Source organism: Alnus glutinosa, chromosome 10 (genome assembly GCF_958979055.1).
Source record: "Alnus glutinosa chromosome 10, dhAlnGlut1.1, whole genome shotgun sequence".
Taxonomy (NCBI): Eukaryota; Viridiplantae; Streptophyta; class Magnoliopsida; order Fagales; family Betulaceae; genus Alnus; species Alnus glutinosa.
The window spans coordinates 8,713,138-8,724,206 of record NC_084895.1 but is presented as its reverse complement, the minus strand read 5'-3'; positions in this window follow the sequence as shown (position 1 = coordinate 8,724,206).

Genomic DNA, 11,069 nt, shown 5'->3' with positions numbered 1-11,069 from the left:
TCTTTTGGAACTTGGAAAGAAATCTGAAACTGATCGTGTACTGAGAGGCGTCCAGACGTACTGCTGAAACGTCCGGACTGATGCAAGCTGGAACAGAAGCTTCTCAATACAGTGTAGGGGTCCGGACGGAAAGAGTACGTCGTCCGGACGGATGATGCTGGTCTGTCTGGCGGTCCGGACGGTAAGACACGTCGTCCGGACGGATGGAACAGTGGACAGATGGGCGTCCAGACGGGATGGCTCAATCGTCCGGACGGCTGACAGGGAACTGAAAATCTTCTAACTCTGAAGACTCTGAATAGTAGAATCCCTGTTTACAGCATCTTTACACTTAAGTGATTTTGTCCAAACACAGAATGAGGCCAAAATACTAACACATACTATTGCAAGTGGTAATTTTATTATTGATATTTTTGTACACAAAACAACCACATCAAGGTTCAACTAGCGAGTTGGTCAATTGACCATCTTGAAAAAATAAATCTATCTCATCAGAATTTTCAGAAGTTAGAAATCAGAGAGAAAAAAAAAAAAAAAAAAAAAAAAAAAAAAAAAAAAAAAAATTAATTTACTTTATGGGAGCTTTGGATAGTGCACAATTTCATTGCATGAGAGGAATACACTATCTAGGATTTAAGATGCAGTAGAAGAATTTAGCAAATATTAGGCATAAACTTTCAATCATATATAAGCATATTCAATCAATACACAATGAACTGAGAAATCAAGCAAAAATACATGAGATAGCTAAAAGACTTTAAAGAACAACTTGCATCCCCCCCCCCCCCCCCCCCCCTCCTCTTTTCCCAGATGAAAAGACTAAGGAGCATACTAAAGTCTAATCGAAGCATGAAGAGAGAAATGTCTAGGACATGTCACAAACACCAATAGCTTTTCTAAGAGACTCGAACCTGCTCCCATCGAGAGGTTTGGTAAGAATATCAGCCAATTAGTTGTCAGTGGGTATAAAAGAAAGAGATACTACAAGATCATGGATGAATTGATGTCTGATGTCTATGTACTTGGGACTAGAATGCTAAATCAAATTCTTGGAAATATTAATGGCACTTATGTTGTCACAGTGGATGACCATGGTGTTCTAAGTGAGACCATAGTCACAAAGAAGTTTCTTCATCCATATCAACTGAGTGCAACAGCTTCCAGTAGCAATGTACTAGGCCTCAACAGTTGAGAGGGAAATAGAAGATTGTTTCCTACTCAACCAAGCCACTAGATTAGTCCCAACATAGAAACATCCTCCAAATGTACTCTTTTTGTCATCCACATTGCCAGCTCAATCTGCATCAGAGTAACCTCCAAGCACAAGATTTGTTTCTCTAGAATACCAAACGACATAGTTAATAGTATAATTAACATACCTGATAATGTACTTGACTGCAGTGAGGTGGGATTCCTTAGGATTTGCTTGAAATCGAGCATAGACTCCCACACTGAAAGCAATATCTGGTCGGCTAGCTGTAAGGTAGAGAAGACTCCCAATCATACTTCTGTAGAGAGTAGAATCCACTTGTTTGCCTGTAACATCAGCATTGTTCTTGACATTTGTGCTCATGGGAGTACGAGCATGACTCTTCCCATCTAGACCAAACCGCTTCACCAGATCTTTGGCATATTTGGATTGAGAGATAAAGATCCCTTCAAGAGTTTGCTTAACTTGAAGTCCCAGAAAATAGGTCAACTCACCAATCATGCTCATCTCAAACTCCTGCTTCATCTCTTCAAAAAAATCATGGGCTTGGGAATCCAGAGTTGCTCCAAATATGATGTCATCTACATAAATTTGAGCAATGAGCATATGATTACCTTGATTCCTGATGAATAGAGTCTAGTAAGCCTGTCCTCTTGTGAATCCTTTAGCCAAAAGGTAAGTAGTCAGACGCTCGTACCAAGCCCATGGAGCTTGCTTGAGGCTATACAAGGCCTTCTTTAGCTTGTAGACATGTTGAGGATGATGAGGATCTTGGAACCCTTTTGGTTGTTCTACATACATCTCTTCCTGAAGTATGCTATTCAGAAAGACACCTTTAACATCCATTTGATAAACCTTGAATCCAAGATGACAAGCAATGGAAAAAAGGATTCGAATGGACTCTAAGCAAGCAACCGGAGCAAAAGTTTCATCAAAATCTACTCTTTCAATCTAAGTATACCCCTGACCAATGAGACAAGCCTTATTTCTGATCACCGTACCATGCTCATCTGATTTGTTTTCAAAAATCCACTTGGTGCCAATGACATTGTTATCTGAAGGTCTGGGGACAAGAGTCCACACATCGTTTCTTGTAAACTGATGCAGTTCCTCATGCATTGTAGTGATCCAGCTTTCATCTTGTAGAGCTTCATCAATCTTCTTTGGTTCAACCTGTGCAAGATAACAACTATATGTGACTTGATTTGCTACTTCATCTGACTGTTAGATCACTCTATTTCTCAGACGACGTCCTTCATCGAGATCCCAATTAGCTGCCTGGAAGGATGATTAAGCTTGACCCATGACCTTTTAGGAGGATTAGTAGGTTCATCCTCATCTTCAGATGCATTGGCAATATCCCCAGAAGACACAGTTTTCTAGAGGATGTGGTGGAGGAGAAGCTACTTAAGGAATGACAGGTGTTTCTTGGGTTGAAGAAGATGGCTTGACCATATCAGTTGAAGGAGTAGGTGGCTCTTCCAAGAAGGACAAAGTTTTCTCCCCCATGGTAGGTGACCCAACTTCTTCATCATCAATTGCCACATTAATTGATTCCATCACAGTTCCTATTCTTTTTTTGAATACTCTGTAAGCATGACTATTGGTGGAGTATCCCAAGAATATTCCTTCATCACTTTTGGGATCAAATTTTTCCAGATTTTCTCGGTCTCGAAGGATGTAGCACTTACTTCCAAAGACCCGAAAATACTTGACTGTGGGCTTCTTTCCTCGCCATATCTCATAAGGAGTCTTGTTGGTTTCTGGCCGCAGTAGACTCTATTGATGATGTGACAGGCAGTGTTGATAGCTTCTCCCCAAAAGTGTTGAGCCAGATCCTTTGAATGGATCATTACTCGAGCCATCTCTTGTATAACTCTGTTCTTTCGCTCCACAACCCCATTCTGTTGAGGAGTAATGGGGGATGAAAACTCTTGCTAAATGCCATGTCAGTGGCAAAATTCTTTAAATCTGGCATTCTCAAATTCTCTTTCATGATCATTACGGATTCTCATGACAGGGCAATTTTGCTCAATCTAAAATTTCTTGAACAATTGTTGAGCTGCATCAAAAGCATCAGACTTTTCCCAGAGAAGAAAAGCCCATGTGAATCGGGAATAGTCATCCACAATCACCAGTATATACTTTCTTCCACCTAGACTAAAGTTCAAGTAGGACCCATGAGATCCATATGTAGCAATTCTAAGTTTCTGGAAGTGAGAATACCTTAAGTTTTCTTATGAGTTGCTCGAGTCTACTTCCCTAGCTAGCATGGACCACATACTCTTTTCCCAGTTTTCTCCATCTTGGGTACATCTTTGACAATTTCCTTGCTGGCAATCTTGAGCATATTTGTGAAGTTTAAGTGCCCCACCCTTTGATGACATAGTTCACTGTCATCAACGGTTGCCTTGTTGCAAATTATATGAGGCTCTGAAGTGAGACCACGGAAGCCATAGCAGTTGTTAATACTCATTTCTCCTCCCATTAGCCATTTTCCACTGCTGTCAAAGATATTGCATTCCTTTTTGTAGAATTTAACCACCAAGTCATTGTCGCAAAATTGGTTGATGCTGAGGAGATTCGCCTTGAGTCCTTTCACATATAAGGCCTCTTGAGATGCTCCAAGTCTCGAAATATCAATAAGCCCTTTTTTCCGATGACTTTGGATTGACTTCCATCTCCATAGGTAATTTTTCCTCCTCTGCCCATTTGAATTTCCTTTAAAAGTGTCTTGTGACCTGTCATATGTTTAAAGCATCCACTATCCAAATACCACAAGCAAGTATCAAATATTTTCAAGGCAGTATGAGCAACCAAACACAGGTTGTCTTCTATTTTAATCCAGACTTGTTTATTGGTAGTATTCTTCCTTTTATTAAATATGACAGATTTCTTCCCATTAGGAGTAAGGCTTCCTAGCTTTCCACTAATAAGTTTGACTTGATCACTTAAGGTCTTAACTTGGTTCTTAATACCAGGTTCATCTTCCCTAGGCACATGCTGTTTATATCAAGGTCTTTGACCACTAACGCCGTAGTGATGACATGTGGGGAAAATTAGAATTTTTAAGACTAGTCCCTTCAGCATCCCTACAAGCAAAATGAGTATGATGAATAGACATGCTAGGTTTAACAAACATAGTTCTATAAGCAGGCATAGCATGTGAAGAAGAAGCAATACTATCAATACTCAAAGTAGAATCAAAAAGTTTTTCCAGAGGCATTTTTTATTTTATTAGAGCATCTTCCAAAGACTTAATTTTTGCAATAAGAACATCTTTTTTCTATTTCAAAATTGTTAAGTCTTTGCATATGGTCAATGCTAGAAGTTTGAAAATCTTCAAATTTTTTGAACAATTCAATGCACATCCTCTAGAGTTTTCCTTTTTCCATCAAATCAAAATTGACAAACATGATAAAATATAGGGGTCAGAAAAAAAATATATATATGAGGATCACACTCAGGAAATTAATCCAAACACGAGTGTACTTGCTCTAATACCAATTGAAAAATAATAGACTCCTAATTTAATGTATGTGTGTGATCAATTGTGTAACAAAATATCTAAATGAGGAATTTTAAAAGAAGACATATATTTTGTTAACGAAGTGGAAACTCAATTAAGAGAAAAAAACACTCCGGGGCAGCCAAACCCAGGATATCCACTATTTAGAAAACAAAGCTAGTTACAAAGCAGTAGCACTCACATACCCGATGTAGTGGTCGTACCTTGAACTCTGACACATACCTATACGTGAACGCTTCCCAACCAGGTCTCCTACCTGAAGGGGTCTTCAAGGAATCCTTTAGCTTAGGGCTCCTCCCTAAGCTAGACTTCAAAAGATCAAATCAAACAAAACTCTTAGAGAGCTAGTAAATCTCACAATCTCTGCCTAAACACCCTCTCTAAGCATAATGGAATTCAATACCAAATTCTATAAATAATACAAGCCTAAAGACCTCTATTTATATGCTTTAGAAGACCTACTACAAGTCTGATTCGGAGTTCTCTAGGCAGAGTTGTGACCTCCCCTTTTTCTTTTCTTTTTTGAAAACATACAAACAGATCTTCGCGGTGGCACAACTACATGTCGCTCAGCCAACATATGGCACATGCCCCATAACATGCACATGATATTCAGAGTTACATCTAACAGTGGAATATAATAATCAATGTGCAACGGAACACATATCATAAGTGAAAATACATCTATCTAATACATAACAGTTAATAACAACAGGAGCCATTTACAAGTCTATCTGTTTAAAGCTTAACATAACAATACTTTAACTACATGCCAAAATATAGGCTCAACAAATAACTGTGCCATGTAGGACACGAGTCATATCAAAATATCCAAAATGCGGACTACCCATGAGTCCGTGACTTATGAATGTCGTGATATGCTCCAATCATAGCATCCCATACACTAGGTGGACGAGTCTGTATCTATATCAGCAGAACTTGCAACAAAAGCATCAATGTTTGCACAGTTGTGGGGGTTGACCGCATCCACACAGATTAAAGAATGAGTTCACCATCTTAGTATAAAACATACCGAGACCTCAGTGATATTAAACTGACTGAGTTTTCGCAATGAACCAACTTTTCCTTTTTTGTCTTGTGTACACTATTACAGCTACCAATTTTATAAACTTTTGTTTGAAAACTCCCATAGCTGATTGTTGTGCAAATTTTACTCGCAAGCGCACGAGTCATATATAGCATAGTGTATGTACAAGTATGAGATCGTATCCATAGGAAAGTGTGTATAAACAAAAAATATCAATTTCTATTTAGATTAATTCTATTTTAACCTAGAGCCGCGTTTTGGATTTTAAGAACAAAGAAATAAAAATGAGTAAACAAACACCAAGAAAAAAACACTAAAGTATCAGAATCCACCAAACCAAATCAAACACCATACTCTTGCATTTTATTCATAAAATCTATTCAAATGAGCTCGATATTCAAGTTCTTAAACAACAAAGCGTGAAACCATTTGATGAATCCAACTCAACAACAAATCACAACGATTATTCCATAAAAAAGAAATCATCCATTGTATCCATTTGTCAGACAAATCGCAATGGATATCCCAATCTCAAAGAAATCAATCAATGTATCCATCGGTTGAAACACAACAAATATCCACATAAAATAAAATGCTCAATCTAAAGAAATAAATTTATAAATTGAAATAGAACTCGAATATAAAATGATAAAAACATCGAACCTACGAACATCATGACAAGAATATAGGTGTTATCATTGATAAGGTTTCATCATCAACCTTAGTTGAGGATTTTAGCCTCTCATGACTATAAACACCGAATAATCTTGAAATGAAAACATAAAGAAATAAAATAAAATGACGAAGAAAAAAAGAAGAAAAAAGAGACTAAATAACTTAAAATAAATTAAAGAAATAAAGTAAAATGACAAAGAAAAAAAGAAGAATAGAGACTAAATAACTTTAAATAAATTAAAGGAAATATAAAAGAAATTTTTTTTTACAAAAGAAAAACAAGACAAGAGCTAAAACAATGCTTTGAAGAAAGTTGATGATGTAAGTGGTGCCTAGCATGGAGTATTTATAGCAAATTAGGTTAAAACCCAACTGTTACAAAATGGTGCCTCTAACCCCCGAAACCCTAATAGGAGAAAAGAATGCTAGGGTTTAGGGCCATATTTTCAAAATAGAGCATCTACCCCTCAAAAACCTAATAGGAGAAAAAAAATGCTAGGGTTTTATAGTGTCAGCAGCCATCAGAACATGGGAATTTGTGCCTGCCACGTCATCGCGATTCCGCTTGAGTGCCTTGTAAGTGCACTCGAGCGACCAAGGGCTCGAGCGACAAGGAAGTGCGCTCGAGCGATGGTAGCATTCCAACCGATGATTAAAAATAAATAATTTTGGTTTTGAAACTTTATCGGTTTTCACAACTACATGGATTTTAATATTTGTAACCACTAGCAATGGTACGAGACTTTGCAGAATATGACTAAGGAAGGTATCGAACCACAAGGATTGGGGGTTGTTTGGTTGTGAAATATCTAAGACATTATCCAATTTAATTGAAAAAGAAATTTTGTTTCAATTTTTATCACTAAACTAACATGAACCAAAAACAATTAAAAATGGAGAGATTTAAGAGAATGAGAAGTATAGGGAATTGATTTCACTCAATCCTCATACACATGGCATATTATGTCTATCTCGGATTTCCTTCACATGCATAATATGAGCGCGTAATAATTGGCAATCACACGACGACCTCAACATGAAACTACTTTAGTTAAGAGGGAATAATAACCTATTTAGTTACACAATACTCATCCAACTAAAATCTACGCATGAATGATTAATGCTCCCTAGTATGAACTACAATACCTCTCAATAAGCATACATATTTATGGAAAAAGCATAAACCATCTTATTTTCACACATTACCCCCACATAAAATTACACTATAATTGAAAAGCATCTAAACAACAATTAAACCAAAAGGATGTGGAGTGATACATGTCCCCTAGCATGATTCTTCAAGTTCACATAAATTATGTCACAAAGCACCATTACATAACCATCATTCCCTTAATCAAAGAAAAATGAAATGTTGAGTTCAATCAAGAATCAAAGGATTCTCATAGATAAGAGATCCTTCTTTTCAAGATTGAATTTGTTTTGAAGAACATTCACTAGAGTTTTGCAAACCTCTAGGCTATGCAATCATCACACATGTATAGAAATCCAAGAATAACACAATTAAGCCATGGCAATTGGAAGGAGTTCCATCAACACCCAATAATAAATTTAGCTACTCATGAAGAAATGGGATTCTCTTATGGAAGAAGGAGATCCCATTTCTCTAAGAGGATTTAGAAACTACAAATCAAACTATCAATATGTAAAACAACTTATTTTAATAAAATTACTAATCTAAGAACTAAGAACAACGAAGAACAAGAATTAAGGAAAGGAAAATCTAAAGAAAAACACTAAAGGAACTAGCTAAACTCTTTGGAATTTTTGGATTCCAAGGTTGTATCAAACATAAAATGAAACAAACAAGAAAGGAAGAAGAAAGAAGTTGCTGGAAAATATAAAGAACAATTGCATCAAACTAAATTCAAACTTTACTTGAATAAAAACGGAATTAAAGTGAGCAACAGAACTAAAATACACTAATTCTAAGCTCTCTAGTAAACATAAAGGAAAGGGTGCATCAAACTAATGCACAAAAACTAAAACATAAATAATAAACAACTCTCCTAACTCTCACATTCATTCTCTATTTATATAGAATTTGATACAACAAATTTAACCCATTCAATCACTTTCAACCTCACAAATGAAGAGTGTCGATATCCCATTACAACCGCACAACTTGAGGATGATTTTGGTTTGCACAAAATAGTGTCTTTCAGCCATCAAGTAACTTTGAAACTCTTCTTCCTATATTCTGTTGACTTCAGCAACCAGATATTCGAGCTGTCCTTCTATCCTGGAAATCGCCTGGCCTGTGATCTGCATGAAGGCCTTGAGAGTATCTTCAAGAGTGGACTGTGGTACTGATTGATTGTAGGATTTGGAAGATTGGCTATCAAACTGCGAATATTCAAGATGGTGCAGCTCATGGCATTGGGGAGCATAATTTCCTGGGGCTTGAGCTTGCCACGAGAAATCAAAATGGTTGCTCCAGTCCGGGTTGTAAAAATTAGAATTTGGTTCAAATCCTGGGCTGTAGAAATTTATGTTCATTTGCTCACGTGGAAGATTAGATAATTGTCCCTAGGATGGACAATTGCTAGATTATGATAGGGATTGGAGCAATATAAACATGGTCCATATGGGTGAAAATTTTAAGGGTAGTTGATAGGAGCTGGCGCCCTACAACTATGTAAAGCATATTGTACAAAGAAATTATTGAAATCATCAAATGGAAAATTCATGTTTCACCCTCGTTAGCATGCAGATATTCCACAAACTGGACCAATTTTTTTTTTTTTACTAAAAGAAAATGCAAGTGGGGTAGACAGAATTCTCCAAAAACCTAGGTTCGTTCCCAGGAAAGTGAGGGTGGTCACACGGACCTCTTAAGTCCAAAGACTTTCTTAGCCAGAACTTGCCTAGACACTTCGATAGCACCGTAAGACCACACTAGCAATTTTTATTTTTATTTTTCTAATTACAAGACAACACAAACAAAAATAAATAAAAGAAAAATGAAAACTAACACAAAAGCATAAGACGAAACAAAGATACCAAAAAAAATAAAAATTAAAACTTAAAACTTACAAGACTTGACCAAAAATCAATTTTTGGCAAAACTTTCAGCAACTAAACTTCCGCAGGTGATGCCTCGTGTGTTGGTGCACTCGAGCTTCAATGTTCTTGAATTTCTTGGCACTGGCTCAGGTTGCTCGAGCGACTGAGATTGTCGATCGATCGACTTCGGCGATTCAGCACAACCTAAAACAAAAACTGAAAGAGAAAACCAAAAATCCGAAAAAATAAATAAAAAATAAAATCTAGTAGAAAAACAAAATTAATGTAAAAAAAACTTGATTTTTTTTTTCTTCTTACAAATCAACACTTCCCCGGCAACGGCGCCAAAAACTTGTTGTGCAAATTTTAGTAGTAAGGGCACGAGTCATATGTAGCATAGTGCATGCGCAAGTACGAGATCGTATCCAAATGGAAGTTTGTTTAAACAAAAAAAAAATCAATTTCTATTTAGATTAATTTTATTTTAACTTAGAGCCGAGTTTTGGATTTTAAGAACAAAGAAATGAAAATGAGTAAACAAACACCAAGAAAAAAATACTAAGGTATCGGAATCCACCAAACCAAATCAAACACCATACTCTTGCATTATATTCATAAATTCGATTAAATGAGCTTGATATTCAAGTTCTTAAACAACAAAGCATGAAACCATTTGATGAATCCAACTAAAAAACAAATCACAACAATTATCCCTTAGAGTAGAAATCATCCATTGTATCCGTTTGTCAGACAAATCACAATGGATATCCCAATCTCAAAGAAATCAATCGATGTATCCATCGGTTGAAACACAACAAATATCCACTAAAAGATAAAATTCTCAATCTAAAGAAATAAATCAATAAATTGAAATAGAACTCAAATATAAAATGATAAAAACATCGAATCTATGAACATCATGACAAGAATGTAGGTATTATCATTGATGAGGTTTCATCCTCAACCTTAGTTGAGGATTTTAGCCTCTCATGACTAAAAAACCGAACAATCTTGAAATGAAAACATAAAGAAATAAAATAAATTGATGAAGAAAAAAAAAGGAATAGAGACTAAATAACTTTAAATAAATTAAAGGAAATACAAAAGAAATTTTTATTTACAAAAGAAAAACAAGACAAGAGCTAAAACAATGCTCTGAAGAAAGTTGATGATGTAAGTGGTGCCTAGCATGGGGTATTTATAGCAAAAATTTAGCTTAAAACCCAAATTTAACAAAATGGTGCCTCTACCCCTTAAAACCCTAATAGGAGAAAAGAATGATAAGGTTTATGACCATATTTTCAAAATGGCGCCTCTACCCCTCAAAAACCTAATAGGAGAAAAAGATGCAAGGGTTTTAAGGTGTCAGCAGCCGTTAGAACATGGGAATTCGTGCCTGCCATGTCAGCGCGATTGCACTCGAGCGCCTTGTAAGTGTGCTCTGGCGACTTATAAGTGCGCTTAAGTAACATCGCAGTGAATCATGCACTCTTCCAGGTCTTCAGCTTTCCTTTTGTCTTCAATAATGCTACCACGTCAGCCCTAACACTTGTGCTTGAATGGCTCTAAAAATGCCATTTTTC